Consider the following 14,233-nt stretch of genomic DNA (forward strand, 5'->3'; position numbering starts at 1 on the left):
ATATCAAGCCATTCTCCCTGACCCTCTCACTTCGCACACCACCACGACCAAAACACCCCACATCTGCCACTCTATCATCTAACACATTCAACAAACCTTCAAAATACTCACTCCATCTCCTTCTCACATCACCACTACTTGTTATGACCTCCCCATTAGCCCCCATCACCAATGTTCCTATTTGTTCTCTTGTCTTACACATTTATATTTATTTTTTTTATTTTGCTTTGTCGCTGTCTCCTGCGCTTGCCAGGTAGCGCAAGGAAACAGACGAAAGAAATGGCCCAACCCACCCCCATACACATGTATATACATACACGTCCACACACGCAAATATACATACCTATACATCTCAATGTACACATATATATACACACACAGACACATACATATATGCCCATGCACACAATTCACACTGTCTGCCTTTATTCATTCCCATCACCACCTCGCTACACATGGAATACCATCCCCCTCCCCCCTCATGTGTGCAAGGTAGCGCTAGGAAAAGACAACAAAGGCCTCATTCGTTCACACTCAGTCTCTAGCTGTCATGCAATAATGCCCGAAACCACAGCTCCCTTTCCACATCCAGGCCCCACACAACTTTCCATGGTTTACCCCAGACGCTTCACATGCCCTGATTCAATCCACTGACAGCACGTCAACCCCGGTATACCACATCGATCCAATTCACTCTATTCCTTGCCCGCCTTTCACCCTCCTGCATGTTCAGGCCCCAATCACTCAAAATCTTTTTGACTCCATCTTTCCACCTCCAATTTGGTCTCCCACTTCTCCTCGTTCCCTCCACCTCCGACACATATATCCTCTTGGTCAATCTTTCCTCACTCATTCTCTCCATGTGACCAAACCATTTCAAAACACCCTCTTCTGCTCTCTCAACCACACTCTTTTTATTTCCACACATCTCTCTTACCCTTACGTTACTCACTCGATCAAACCACCTCACACCACACATTGTCCTCAAACATCTCATTTCCAGCACATTCACCCTCCTGTGCACAGCTCTATCCATAGCCCATGCCTCGCAACCATACAACATTGTTGGAACCACTATTCCTTCAAACATACCCATTTTTGCTTTCCGAGATAATGTTCTCGACTTCCACACATTCTTCAAGGCTCCCAGAATTTTTGCCCCCTCCCCCACCCTATGATTCACTTCCGCTTCCATGGTTCCATCCGTTGCCAGATCCACTCCCAGATATATATATATATATATATGTATATATATATATATATGTATATATGTATATATATATATATATATATATATATATATATATATATATATATATATATATATATATATATATATATATATATTTTAGATATCTGGGAGTGGATCTGGCAGTGGATGGAACCATGGAAGCGGAAGTGGATCATAGGGTGGGGGAGGGGGCGAAAATCCTGGGAGCCTTGAAGAATGTGTGGAAGTCGAGAACATTATCTAGGAAAGCAAAAATGGGTATGTTTGAAGGAATAGTGGTTTCAACAATGTTGTATGGTTGCGAGGCGTGGGCTATGGATAGAGTTGTGCGCAGGAGGATGGATGTGCTGGAAATGAGATGTTTGAGGACAATGTGTGGTGTGAGGTGGTTTGATCGAGTAAGTAATGTAAGGGTAAGAGAGATGTGTGGAAATAAAAAGAGTGTGGTTGAGAGAGCAGAAGAGGGTGTTTTGAAATGGTTTGGGCACATGGAGAGAATGAGTAAGGAAAGATTGACCAAGAGGAGATATGTGTCGGAGGTGGAGGGAACGAGGAGAAGTGGGAGACCAAATTGGAGGTGGAAAGATGGAGTGAAAAAGATTTTGTGTGATCGGGGCCTGAACATGCAGGAGGGTGAAAGGAGGGCAAGGAATAGAGTGAATTGGATCAATGTGGTATACCGGGGTTGACGTGCTGTCAGTGGATTGAATCAGGGCATGTGAAGCGTCTGGGGTAAACCATGGAAAGCTGTGTAGGTATGTATATTTGCGTGTGTGGACGTATGTATGTACATGTGTATGGGGGTGGGTTGGGCCATTTCTTTCGTCTGTTTTCTTACGCTATCTCGCAAACGCGGGAGACAGCGACAAAGAAAAAAAATATATATATATATATATATTTTCTTTTTTTTTTTTTTTAGGTGGAAGGATGCTTAACTTGCCCTGGCTGAGTCCATCAACAACATGTCGACCTCTGTGAACCAATTCATTCCAATTCAATCTATTCTATACAAGCCTATCACTTTCCCACATGTTCAGGCCCCAATGGCTCAAAATCTTTCTACTCTATCCTTCCATACCAATTTACTCTCCTTACTCTCTTTGTTCCCTCCACTTCTGACAAATATATCCTCTCTCTCTATCTATCATCTATTACCTTGACACTTACCATTTCCAAAGTCTCTAAATATCTCCTCAACTCCCATATCCCTAAACACCTCAAAAATCATAGTCTTCTCTATTCTCTCTGGTCACCAGTATGATTTCCATATGGCGAGATCCACTGGTGATATTCTTTCCTATCTCACTACTGTTTGGTCATCATCCCTGAAAGATTTTGGGGAGTCATGTGTAGTTGCACTTGACATATGTAAGGCTTTTGACAGGGTGTGGCATTGGGGCCTCATTTCTAAGCTCCCCTCTTTTGGTTTCCTTCCCTCACATTGCTCCTTCATATCTAGCTTCCTCTCAGGCCAATCTATCTCTGTGGTTGTTGATGGATCAGCCTCCCCCCTTTTCTCCATCAACAGCAGTGTCCTTCAAGGTTCTGTCCCGTCAATTACACTTTTTCTCCTTTTTTTTTTCAATGATTTCCTCTCCTCCACAAAATATCCAATGTACTCATACACTGACAACTTAACACTGCATTCATCCACATCCCCCAATTCAGCACCCTCCTCTCTCTTTCAATCTGCATCTCGTCTTGACACAGCTTCCTCAATAAACTCAGACTTAGAGAGGATACCTCAGAGGAGTAGACAAAATCTTAAGTTTAATGCTTATACGACCCAATTTCTACCCATATCTCCATCAAAAACTCCTCACAACTCCTGTCTTTCCTCTGACAGTTCTATAATTCCACCTCTTGACTCAATTAATATAATCGGTATTACTGTAACATCCACTTTTTCTAGGAAACCCCACATTACAGGAACAATTAAGTCTGCCTCTAAGAAACCAGATGTCCTGTTTTGATGTCAAATCTTCCTCTCTTCTGAACAGTTGCTCCATCTATACAAGGGATTGATTCATCCTTGTGTGGAGTACTGCTCTCACATTTGGGGTAGTTCTAACTCTGTATGCTTACTTGACAGAGTTGAGTCAAAAGCAATCTGACTTATAAACTATACCAGGATAACTTCCAAACTTGATCCCTTTGCCCAACGCCATAATGTTGGTTAACTTTCCCTCTTCTAGGTATTACTTTGGTTTCTGCTCTCAAGAGCTGACTGCTTGTGTGCCCCCACCACTAGCTAGAAGTTTTAATACTTGGCAAGCTGCTGTGTCACATGATTACTGTGTGGCCATTGGCAGCTCAAGGGTTGGCCATTTTGGTACCTGCTTCTTTTCCTACACATCGAAGCTTTGGAACTCTCTACCTTCTCATGTTTTTCCCAATAACTGTGAACTGGCACATTTCAAAAGATAGGTTTTCACTTCCTCCAAAATTCCTGAATATTTTTCCCTTGTCTTTTTTTTCCCTTTTCATAATTCTCTCTATATTTCAATAAACGGGCCGGCCTTGATATGAACTTTTGTCCGTGACTGGAGCTTTAAAAAAACTCATGTTGTCCGAAGTCCAAACCATTTCAGCACAGACTCTTTAGCTCTTTCAACTGCATTCTTTTAATTACCACACCTCTCCCTTACCTTTCATTATTTAATCAAACCACCTCAGACCACATACTGTCCTCAAACATTTAATTTCCAACACACCCATCCTCCTCCAAATGTTCTTATGTATAGCTGATGCCTCGCACCCATATACTATTGTTGGGACTACTATTCCTTCACACATACCCATTTTTGCCCTTCCAAACAATGATCTCTCTTTTTAAACATTCCTCAGTATTCTTCTACCCTATGGTTCACTTCTGCTTCCATGGTTCTATTCGCTAACAGCTATCTAAAACAATTCACTTTCTCCAATTTTTCTACACCCAAACTCACACCCCAACTAACCTGTCCCTCAACTCTGCTAAACCTAATAACCTTGCTCTTATTCATATCTACCCTCAATACACACCCTTCCAGTCCCACTTACCAACTTCTACGGTTTCACACTTGAATCTGCCACCAGTACTAATTCATCAGCAAACAACTTCCCTGGTCCCCTCACCCCCTACAGACTGCAAACTCACCCTTCTCTCCAAGACTCTTGCATTTACCTCCCTCACTATTCCATCTATAAACAAACTAAACAACTATGGTGACATCACACCTTCCCACCACAGATCAACCTCCACTTGGAAACATTCACTCTCCTCTCTTCCTACTTGTACTCAGGCCTTACACGTCTAATAAAAACTTCTTGCTGCTTGTAGGAGTTTTCCTCCCATAACGTATATTCTTAAGAACTTTCACAAATATGCTTTCTCCACATCCATAAATGCACCATACAAATCCATCCATTTCCCTGAGAATTTCACATGCATTCCCCTAAGTATTTCCCACACACATTCTTCAAAGCAAATATCTGATCCATACATCCTTTACCACTTCTGAAACCACATGGTTCCTCCCAATCTGATGTTCTATACATGCCTTCACTCTCTCAATCACTGCCCTCCTTTATGTTATGGCACTATATATGCATTTTGCCATTCCTCAGGCACATTACCATGGTCTACACATACACCAAAAATCCTAACTATCAAACCAGCAACACAGCCACCCCATTTTGCCTACTGCTTTCCTAATTCTACAAATTTCATATCCTTCTTCGACTATCTAATCTCCCACCATAACACTGTAACATCCTCTCATCGGCAAGCTAGGATCCTCTACCTTGGGGATTTCAACATTCACCATAGGAAATGGTTGAATTCCTCTCATATGGATGGTGGAGCAAGTGAAGCTCTTACTTTCTCCATTCTAATTGATTTAGAGAAAATTGTCTCCCACCCTACCCATATTCCTGATTGCTGTGACCATTCTCCCAATATTCTGGATTTGTTTTTCATCTCTAGTCCATCCCACTGTAAATACACAATATCACTCTTAATTAGTTCACCTGATCACATTCTCATAAATGTATGTAGTCTAATGACAGCAGCTCCTTCTAAGCCTAAATACTGGCACCTGAACAAAGCTGACTGGAATAACTTACATACTTCTTTTCTAACTTTCCTTAGATAAATTAGTCTCTTATGTAATAATGCTTCTGTCTCTGCCAAATGCATAGCAGAGGATATTCTTGTGGGAATGAAAGCATTTATCCCCTCTTCCTCCACAACGACTTCATCCAATCCATGGTTCAATCATTCCTGTTCTGAGACCATTCAGACAAAGGATCAGGCATATCAGGCTTAGAAAAACTCTCCTTCCTCTGGCTCCCATTTAGCTTTTATCACTGCCCATCATTGCTGCAAGCACATTATCTGTGAAGCGAAGTGTCCCTTTATTCAAAGGAAGTGTGATAACCTCTCCTCGTCATCCAATGATAGGTCTTTTTGGTCTTTAGCTTAGAGCATCTCTAAAAACTTCTGTCACCATACCATTCCTTCACTTTTCTGTTCTTATGTTATGAAAACTCTCCTACAGACACACTAACTCTCTTTGGTTCCTGTTTCTCCTCTAATTCCACCTTGGAAGACTTTAACATTCCTACACCCCCTATGCCTCCTCCTGTAATCTCTCTTCAGACAATATAAAAAGCGCTTCTTTGTCTGGACACAAGCAAGGTTTATGGTCCTGATGGCATTCATCCCCATGTACTGAAAGAGCGTGCCTCTGAACTTGCACCTATGCTTGTTCGTCTTCCGTTTCTGCTTAAAAACCAAAACTTTTCCTTCTCCTTGGAAACATGCATTGATACATCCCATCCATAAGAAGGGTGACTGTTCTGACCCCTCTAACTATTGTTCTATTGCTTTGACATCTACCATTTCCAAAGTCTGTGAATCCCTCCTCAACTCCCATATCCTTGAACACTGAAAAACCATAGTCTTCTCTCTGATCACCAGTATGACTTTCATAAAGCGATATCCACTTGTGATATTCTTTCCTATCTTACTAATGTCCGTCTGGTCATCGTCCCTGAAAGATTTTGGAGAGTCATGTGTAGTTGCCCTTGACATATCTAAGGCTTTTGACATGATGTGGCATCAAAGTCTCATCTCTAAGCTCACCTCTTTTGGCTTCCCTCCTTCATATCTAGCTTCCTCTCCAGCCGATCTATCTCTCTGGTTGTTGATGGATCAGCCTCCTCCCTTTATTCCATCAACAGCAGTGTCCCTCAAGGTTCTGTCCTGTCCCTTACAATTTTTTCTCCTTTTTTTCAACAATTTCCTCTCTTCTATAAATAATCCAATGCACTCATACGTTGACAACTCAACACTGCATTCATCCATATCATTCAATTCTGCTCCCTCTTCCCTCTCTCGATCTGCATCATGTCTTGACACAGCATCCTCAATAAAATCAAGACTTGGACAGGATATCTCACTGGGGTAGACAAAATCTTGTAAAGCTTAATGCCTCCAGGTTCCAATTTCTACTCATCTCTCTACTGAAAACTCCTCATAACTCTCGTCTCTCCTCTGATGGTTCTGTAATTCCACCTCTTAACTCAAGAAAGATAGTATTATTGTAACATCCACTCTTTCTTGGAAACCCCACATTGCAGGAATAGTCTGCCTCTATGAAACTGGGTTTCTTGTTTAGATATCAAAACTTCTGAACAGTTGCTCCATTTATACAAGGGATTAATTCATCCTTGTATGGAGTACTGCTCTCACATTTGGGGTGACTCAAGCTCTGTATGCTTACTTGACAGAATTGAGTTGAAAGTGTCCTAACTTATAAACTGTCCCAGGCTAACTTCCAAACTTGACCCCCCTTAACCTACGCCACAATGTTGGTTCACTTTTCCTCTTCAATAGATTTTACTTTCGTTATTGCTCTCAAGAGTTGGCTGCCTGTGTGCCCCCACCACTACCTAGAACACGCAGTACTCAGTAAGCTGTTGCATCCCATGATTATTGTGTTGCCATCAGCAACTCAAGGGTGAGCCATTTTGATACCTGCTTCTTTCCCTACATGTCAAACCTTTGGAACTCTACCTTCTCATGTTTTTCTCAATAACTATGACCTGGCACATGTCAAAAGACAGGTTTTTCACTTCAACAAAAATTTGCAAATACTTTCCCTTGTCTTTTCTTTTTCCATTTCATAATTTTCTATATTCAATTAAGGCCTGGCCTTGATGTGGACTTTTGTCCATGATTGGAGCCTTCAAAACGAAGAAAAAAATCATACACAAGTTCAAAACTAGATCATGCCCCTCAACTCAGGTCACTTCACCTAAAGAACCACAAAGAACTAACAGAGAAGGCCCACAGGAGGGCAATAAAGATAGTACCAGACATAAAATAGCTAAGCTACAAGGAAAGGCTAATGGCTTAAAAATTGCCAACCTTTGAGAGTTTATAAAACAGTGACGACATGGACAATGAACAGTTCTTTAAAAGATTTAGGGATAGAGCAACTGGAGAACACAGCATGAAATAAAGCAGGAAACTGAATAAAAAAGATGTTAAGAAGTACTTTCATAGTATAAGAGTGGTGGATGAATGGAAAAGAATGACTACTGACAAGGTTAATTCAAACAGCATACATAAACTTCAGAAGTTGCATGATAACAGAGAATGTTCAAGAGATGGGGCCCTATGAGTGTAAAACCCCCTCATATAATACAGAAAGGTACAGTAATACTTCTGTATCTGAAATGCTTGAGGAAATCAGCTGTTTTGGATAACAAAAATACAGTTTTTTTGAGTTTTATTAATATATTATGAAGGGGTTATGTTCTGCGAAACCTCACACAAAGAGAAATCACATGTAGCATCAGTGTATTCTCCTGCTACCTTCACCTTACATAGCCTCTGACATCAAATAAACTTAACTAGCCATCCCTTACTTGCTTGAAACAGCTTTGGCTCAGCTATGCTGTCTTCTTTACATAAACACTCATAAATCTTCAGAGCCTTATACCTTGGCTGAAGGTTGCTTTTCCTACTTCATTGCATGCTTTATGTATAATGAGAGCCTTTCCTCCATCTTTTCCATGAATTTTCTCCACAGGTGGATTTCTAACCCTTACGGTTACCTTGGCAGACAGTGGAGTATTGGACCATAGCACTTTGAATTTCCTTTGTATTCTTCTTTATGTTGCAAATTAGAGATTCACCTAGTTGTAAGCATGCCAAAGTGCTGATGCTCCCTTATCAGCATATTGTAAGATTTCTAGCTCTGTTTCTAAGGTCAGGCATGTTTTCTTCCGTTTAAGTGCTGGTTCTAGGGTAGAAGTTGTTGGACATTTGGATGCCATATTAACAAAGAAGATAATGTTAAGACATTCAAATACCATATTAACAAAAACAAAAACAGCAGGTTGCAGGAAAATCACATTAGCACAAGTAGCACAGATCCCCACACAACAGTGGTAGCTGTGAGACTGACCTGCTGGCAGGAACTTGGTGCACTCCACCCCGGACCCATGCTTACTCCACTCAAAACAACCCTCACCGAAATTTTGGTATACTTTCTACCATGCTGCAACTCCCTCACCAGCAGCAGTGCATTTTAAGATTTCTAGCTTCGTTTCTAAGGTCAGAGAGGTTCTCTTCCATTTACCTCTGATTCTGTGGTAGATGTTGCTGGACATTTGGATGCCATATTTTAAAAGCTTTGCGGAAGATGAAAGCCGGCAAGGCAGCAGGTTTGGATGGTATTGCAGTGGAATTTATTAAAAAAGGGGGTGACTGTATTGTTGACTGGTTGGTAAGGTTATTTAATGTATGTATGACTCATGGTGAGGTGCCTGAGGATTGGCGGAATGCGTGCATAGTGCCATTGTACAAAGGCAAAGGGGATAAGAGTGAGTGCTCAAATTACAGAGGTATAAGTTTGTTGAGTATTCCTGGTAAATTATATGGGAGGGTATTGATTGAGAGGGTGAAGGCATGTACAGAGCATCAGATTGGGGAAGAGCAGTGTGGTTTCAGAAGTGGTAGAGGATGTGTGGATCAGGTGTTTGCTTTGAAGAATGTATGTGAGAAATACTTAGAAAAGCAAATGGATTTGTATGTAGCATTTATGGATCTGGAGAAGGCATATGATAGAGTTGATAGAGATGCTCTGTGGAAGGTATTAAGAATATATGGTGTGGGAGGCAAGTTGTTAGAAGCAGTGAAAAGTTTTTATCGAGGATGTAAGGCATGTGTACGTGTAGGAAGAGAGGAAAGTGATTGGTTCTCAGTGAATGTAGGTTTGCGGCAGGGGTGTGTGATGTCTCCATGGTTGTTTAATTTGTTTATGGATGGGGTTGTTAGGGAGGTAAATGCAAGAGTCTTGGAAAGAGGGGCAAGTATGAAGTCTGTTGGGGATGAGAGAGCTTGGGAAGTGAGTCAGTTGTTGTTCGCTGATGATACAGCGCTGGTGGCGGATTCATGTGAGAAACTGCAGAAGCTGGTGACGGAGTTTGGTAAAGTGTGTGGAAGAAGAAAGTTAAGAGTAAATGTGAATAAGAGCAAGGTTATTAGGTACAGTAGGGCTGAGGGTCAAGTCAATTGGGAGGTGAGTTTGAATGGTGAAAAACTGGAGGAAGTGAAGTGTTTTAGATATCTGGGAGTGGATCTGTCAGCGGATGGAACCATGGAAGCGGAAGTGGATCATAGGGTGGGGGAGGGGGCGAAAATTTTGGGAGCCTTGAAAAATGTGTGGAAGTCGAGAACATTATCCCGGAAAGCAAAAATGGGTATGTTTGAAGGAATAGTAGTTCCAACAATGTTGTATGGTTGCGAGGCGTGGGCTATGGATAGAGTTGTGCGCAGGAGGATGGATGTGCTGGAAATGAGATGTTTGAGGACAATGTGTGGTGTGAGGTGGTTTGATCGAGTAAGTAACGTAAGGGTAAGAGAGATGTGTGGAAATAAAAAGAGCGTGGTTGAGAGAGCAGAAGAGATTGTCTTAAAATGGTTTGGGCACATGGAGAGAATGAGTGAGGAAAGATTGACCAAGAGGATATATGTGTCGGAGGTGGAGGGAACGAGGAGAAGAGGGAGACCAAATTGGAGGTGGAAAGATGGAGTGAAAAAGATTTTGTGTGATCGGGGCCTGAACATGCAGGAGGGTGAAAGGAGGGCAAGGAATAGAGTGAATTGGAGCGATGTGGTATACAGGGGTTGACGTGCTGTCAGTGGATTGAATCAAGGCATGTGAAGCGTCCGGGGTAAACCATGGAAAGCTGTGTAGGTATGTATATTTGTGTGTGTGGACGTGTGTATGTACATGTGTATGGGGGGGGTTGGGCCATTTCTTTCGTCAAAAACAAACACAGAGGGTAGTATGAAAATAATTAGCTGGTACACTCAAATCCAACAAATAGCACAGCTCAAAAAACAAGCAGGAATTGTGAGACTGACCCACTGTGGAAATGTGGTACACTTCACTCAGGACCCATACTCACTCCATCTATTAACCATCACTGAAGTTTTGGCGCACTTTCTACAACACACATTTTAAAATATTTTACCTATTTGTAAATATTTTACATGGGGGAGATACTAATATATGGATGCAAATGAGCACTGCTAAATGCCTCAGTCTTCTGCCGCTTGGTGATGTCATAGTCATCATACCGACAATGAAGCCATTCATTAGTGCCACCTTGGTCTCACCCTTAGCTAGCCTCCTGCAGAACTCCATCTTTTCAAAGCTTAAGATGTTCCTCTTGCGCTTTGTGCAAGATGTACATGGCTTTAAATTGTTGTCAGGCAATTGCTGACAATGCTTGAAAGGGACCACTGTCCACAACAGTAATCACAAGTGCACAAAATGAGCAAATGTACAAGACCAGCAAACAAGACTGTCCCAGAACACATGGGAGATGGTGCACAATCACCAGCACCACAAAATACTGGATGGTGTGTACAACAATTGCTGCAGCATAGTGCATACACTGTTTGAAATATTATGTCTATTCTTTTCAATCTTTTCAATTTTCTGGGGGATATTGGAAGGCAGGCAACCGAAACAGAAAAACATAAGCTGGTTAGAACATTTTGCTATCTTGAATGAAGGATAACAGTAGTTTTATTGTAACTACATATTTTTGAGGATATACATGGGTGACAGGCATATGACATTCTCTCCAGCTATGGCAGAAGAATGTTGATGACATCTATGGACATTTGATGGTATCAAACATTAGCTGGGAATCCAAATGGGAGCAGGAGCCATTATATTGTCAACTGATGGTAACAGTAGTGAACATGCATCATCAGTTAAGGGTTATAGCAGTTTACAGGTTGAAATGCATTCCTATCTTTTTCTTTGTACCAAAGGTAATATCATCTAATTCTCGTTTGTTCAGGAATTATCAGACATAGGTACATGAACTGTTCATCAGATACTTTTACATCACCTCACATTTCTCTCTCTCTCTCAAAAAAAAAAGAAAGATGTTAATGTAATATCAATCCATCTTGACTATATGTACCTACTGAAAATTACTCTTAACTTGATAACATTTACATCATCTCATATTTTTCTTCAATACAAACTGAAAGGTTCTACTGTAATGAAGAGTTATATTTTATCAGCACTAACAAAATGTATCAACTTTTATGAACTGTATGCCCTAAGTGTGTTTTCATGTATGTCTTGACCATCTGATGGTACTTTGAAATATTCATTAAGATCATACTTAGTCATAAACTTTAGGAGAATAAAATGTGATTTTGTAATGCAGTTAATGAAAAATTAAAGTATTTTTAAAATAAAAATATAAAAAAAAGTCTAAATTTTTCTGTTTCTATCAATTTAATACTCATTAGTGTAAAGAGAAATGAAGCAGTGGCACACTAAGAGCTTTGTTTTCTTACATTCAGAATAGTATATCTTTCATGATCAGTGGTATATATCATTTACATCTTTCTGAGTTAAAATGATGAAAAAATAGATGTATAACATTTCTTGCTTTTCATAACTTAAATTTACTTGTTTTGTTAACTAAAAGTTTATACACTGCACCACAAGTAGCTAGAAGCAGCAGCATACATTTCACAGTCTGCAAAGTAGATTATGGTACTTCGCTTCACTAACCTGTCAAACAAAATGTATTTCTATGATGATGAACTCCAATCTGGATTCTTTCTTTCTTTCATACCTGTTCACTATTTCCCACCTCAGCAAGGTAGTGTCAGGAACAGATAACATCCTTACAGAAAAAATCCTCGCTTGGCCCCATCCTTTGTTCCTTCTTTTGGATAGTAATCTTACAGCAGGGTAAGATTTCCAACCCCTGGCTCCTACCCATCTTAGTTGCCTTCAATGACATGGGCAGACAACGTATAGCCCACCCAGCTGTTCATCCTTCCTCTGGTTGGTAGACAAATGGGCACCATCTTCAGTTGGGGGTAAAGTACCACAGATGAGACAGACTTAGCTACATATGTCTCCATCTCCAATCAGAATTAAACAAAAATCTTCTTTGAAATATGAGAAGAATTAGGAGCATTTAGGTGACAATATTTAGAATTTTTCTAACCAGGAGTGGCATGCTTTTATTGAAAATAAGTAGAAAATCTTACAAAATTATTGAGCTTGTTTATCTTTATCCAACTCAGAAATTTTTCATAAAACAATAACACGAAACCACTTGGAGTATTAGCAAAAGTAATGAATGGGAAACACTAGTGGGTGGACCAACAGTACACATTCCCATCAATGTTCAACGCTTCAATGAAAAATGTGTAAGTCTATGAAGAAAGAGAAATTGTGGGGTGAAAGGCAGAACAATAATGCATGCCAAACATCTAAAATAATCCTATCTATACTACCTTAAATTAAGTTTCATAATATCATTTTGGTTCATATGCATGGTTAAATGCATGCAAGCTAAAAATATCTCAACTACTCTAAGCTGGGTTAGGAACAATATCACAAGTCACATACCCTAAAACGTTAATGTGAACCAAAGCACTAAAGAAAAAAAAACTATGTACAGTACATTCAGCCTCAATTATGGTCCCATCTTAACTCACCAATAATACATAAGACACCTGTTACATCCTTGTATTGTGACTACCTGATATGCATGCACAAACGAAAAAAATTTTCAGAGGGAGAGTTAATTCTATAGAATGTTAAAGAAATGAAATATTAATCATAAGTGTTGCAAGTCTGCTTTTTAACACACAAAGACAGAGTGTAAACACAGAAATAGCATTTGTGATGGTCAAGGCATTTTTTGGCCTGGCCTTCCAGAAAAGAAAATATATGGCACATGGTGTAAGTGAAGGCATTAAAGGGTACCAGAGCAAACTGCAATAATTTCAATTTTACAGATATCTTATTTTTGGAAGATCAACTTTCAATAAGAACTACAATAGGTAAACAATTTCTTTTTGCTCATACAAATTATATGAACAACGAAATCAAGTAATGTCATAGTATGAAACTTATCCCGTACCTATGTATGACAGAAGTAAAGTCTATCTGAACAACAAAACCAAGTAATGTTGTAGTATGAAACTATTTCCAATATGCTAGAAAATTGTTAAAATACTAACATACATGAAAGTCTGAGTAGTACTGACAATTCTTAAAACAATATAAGTAAAACAATACAGTGCTTCCAGGAAACAAAATTATGGAAAACACAGTAAGAAGTCATTCTGGAAATACTCATATCCAAGTGTATTAACACTTGAGATGATCGAGATGACGGTTATGGTTTTGTTTGAATCTTGAACTTTAACTAAGGAAATGTAATTCAAAGTGGGATCTTACCTCATTCATGTGTTTACCTGTCTACAAGGCTGTAATCAGTTAAATGACATGAAGAATACAAACAATGATGCAATAAGAAACAGCCATAATGGCATCAATAATCTAGAAAGCAAATATCTTTCCATACAGTGTAAAACTTCTTGACTGAAGACATAATTATACTAATATAACTTACACTCCATCATATCTACACTTTACCATTCTCAGC

At 39.8% G+C, this 14,233-nt stretch overlaps 1 protein-coding gene across 3 annotated transcripts in view; it reads right to left on the reverse strand.

Moving 5' to 3' along the window:
* LOC139750874 (uncharacterized) overlaps positions 1-14,233 on the reverse strand; it is a 92,404-nt gene that overhangs the window by 61,740 nt on the left and 16,431 nt on the right. The gene's annotated exons all lie outside the window — the stretch shown is intronic.

The sequence above is a fragment of the Panulirus ornatus genome, chromosome 1 (assembly GCF_036320965.1).
Source record: "Panulirus ornatus isolate Po-2019 chromosome 1, ASM3632096v1, whole genome shotgun sequence".
In the NCBI taxonomy this organism is placed as follows: Eukaryota; Metazoa; Arthropoda; class Malacostraca; order Decapoda; family Palinuridae; genus Panulirus; species Panulirus ornatus.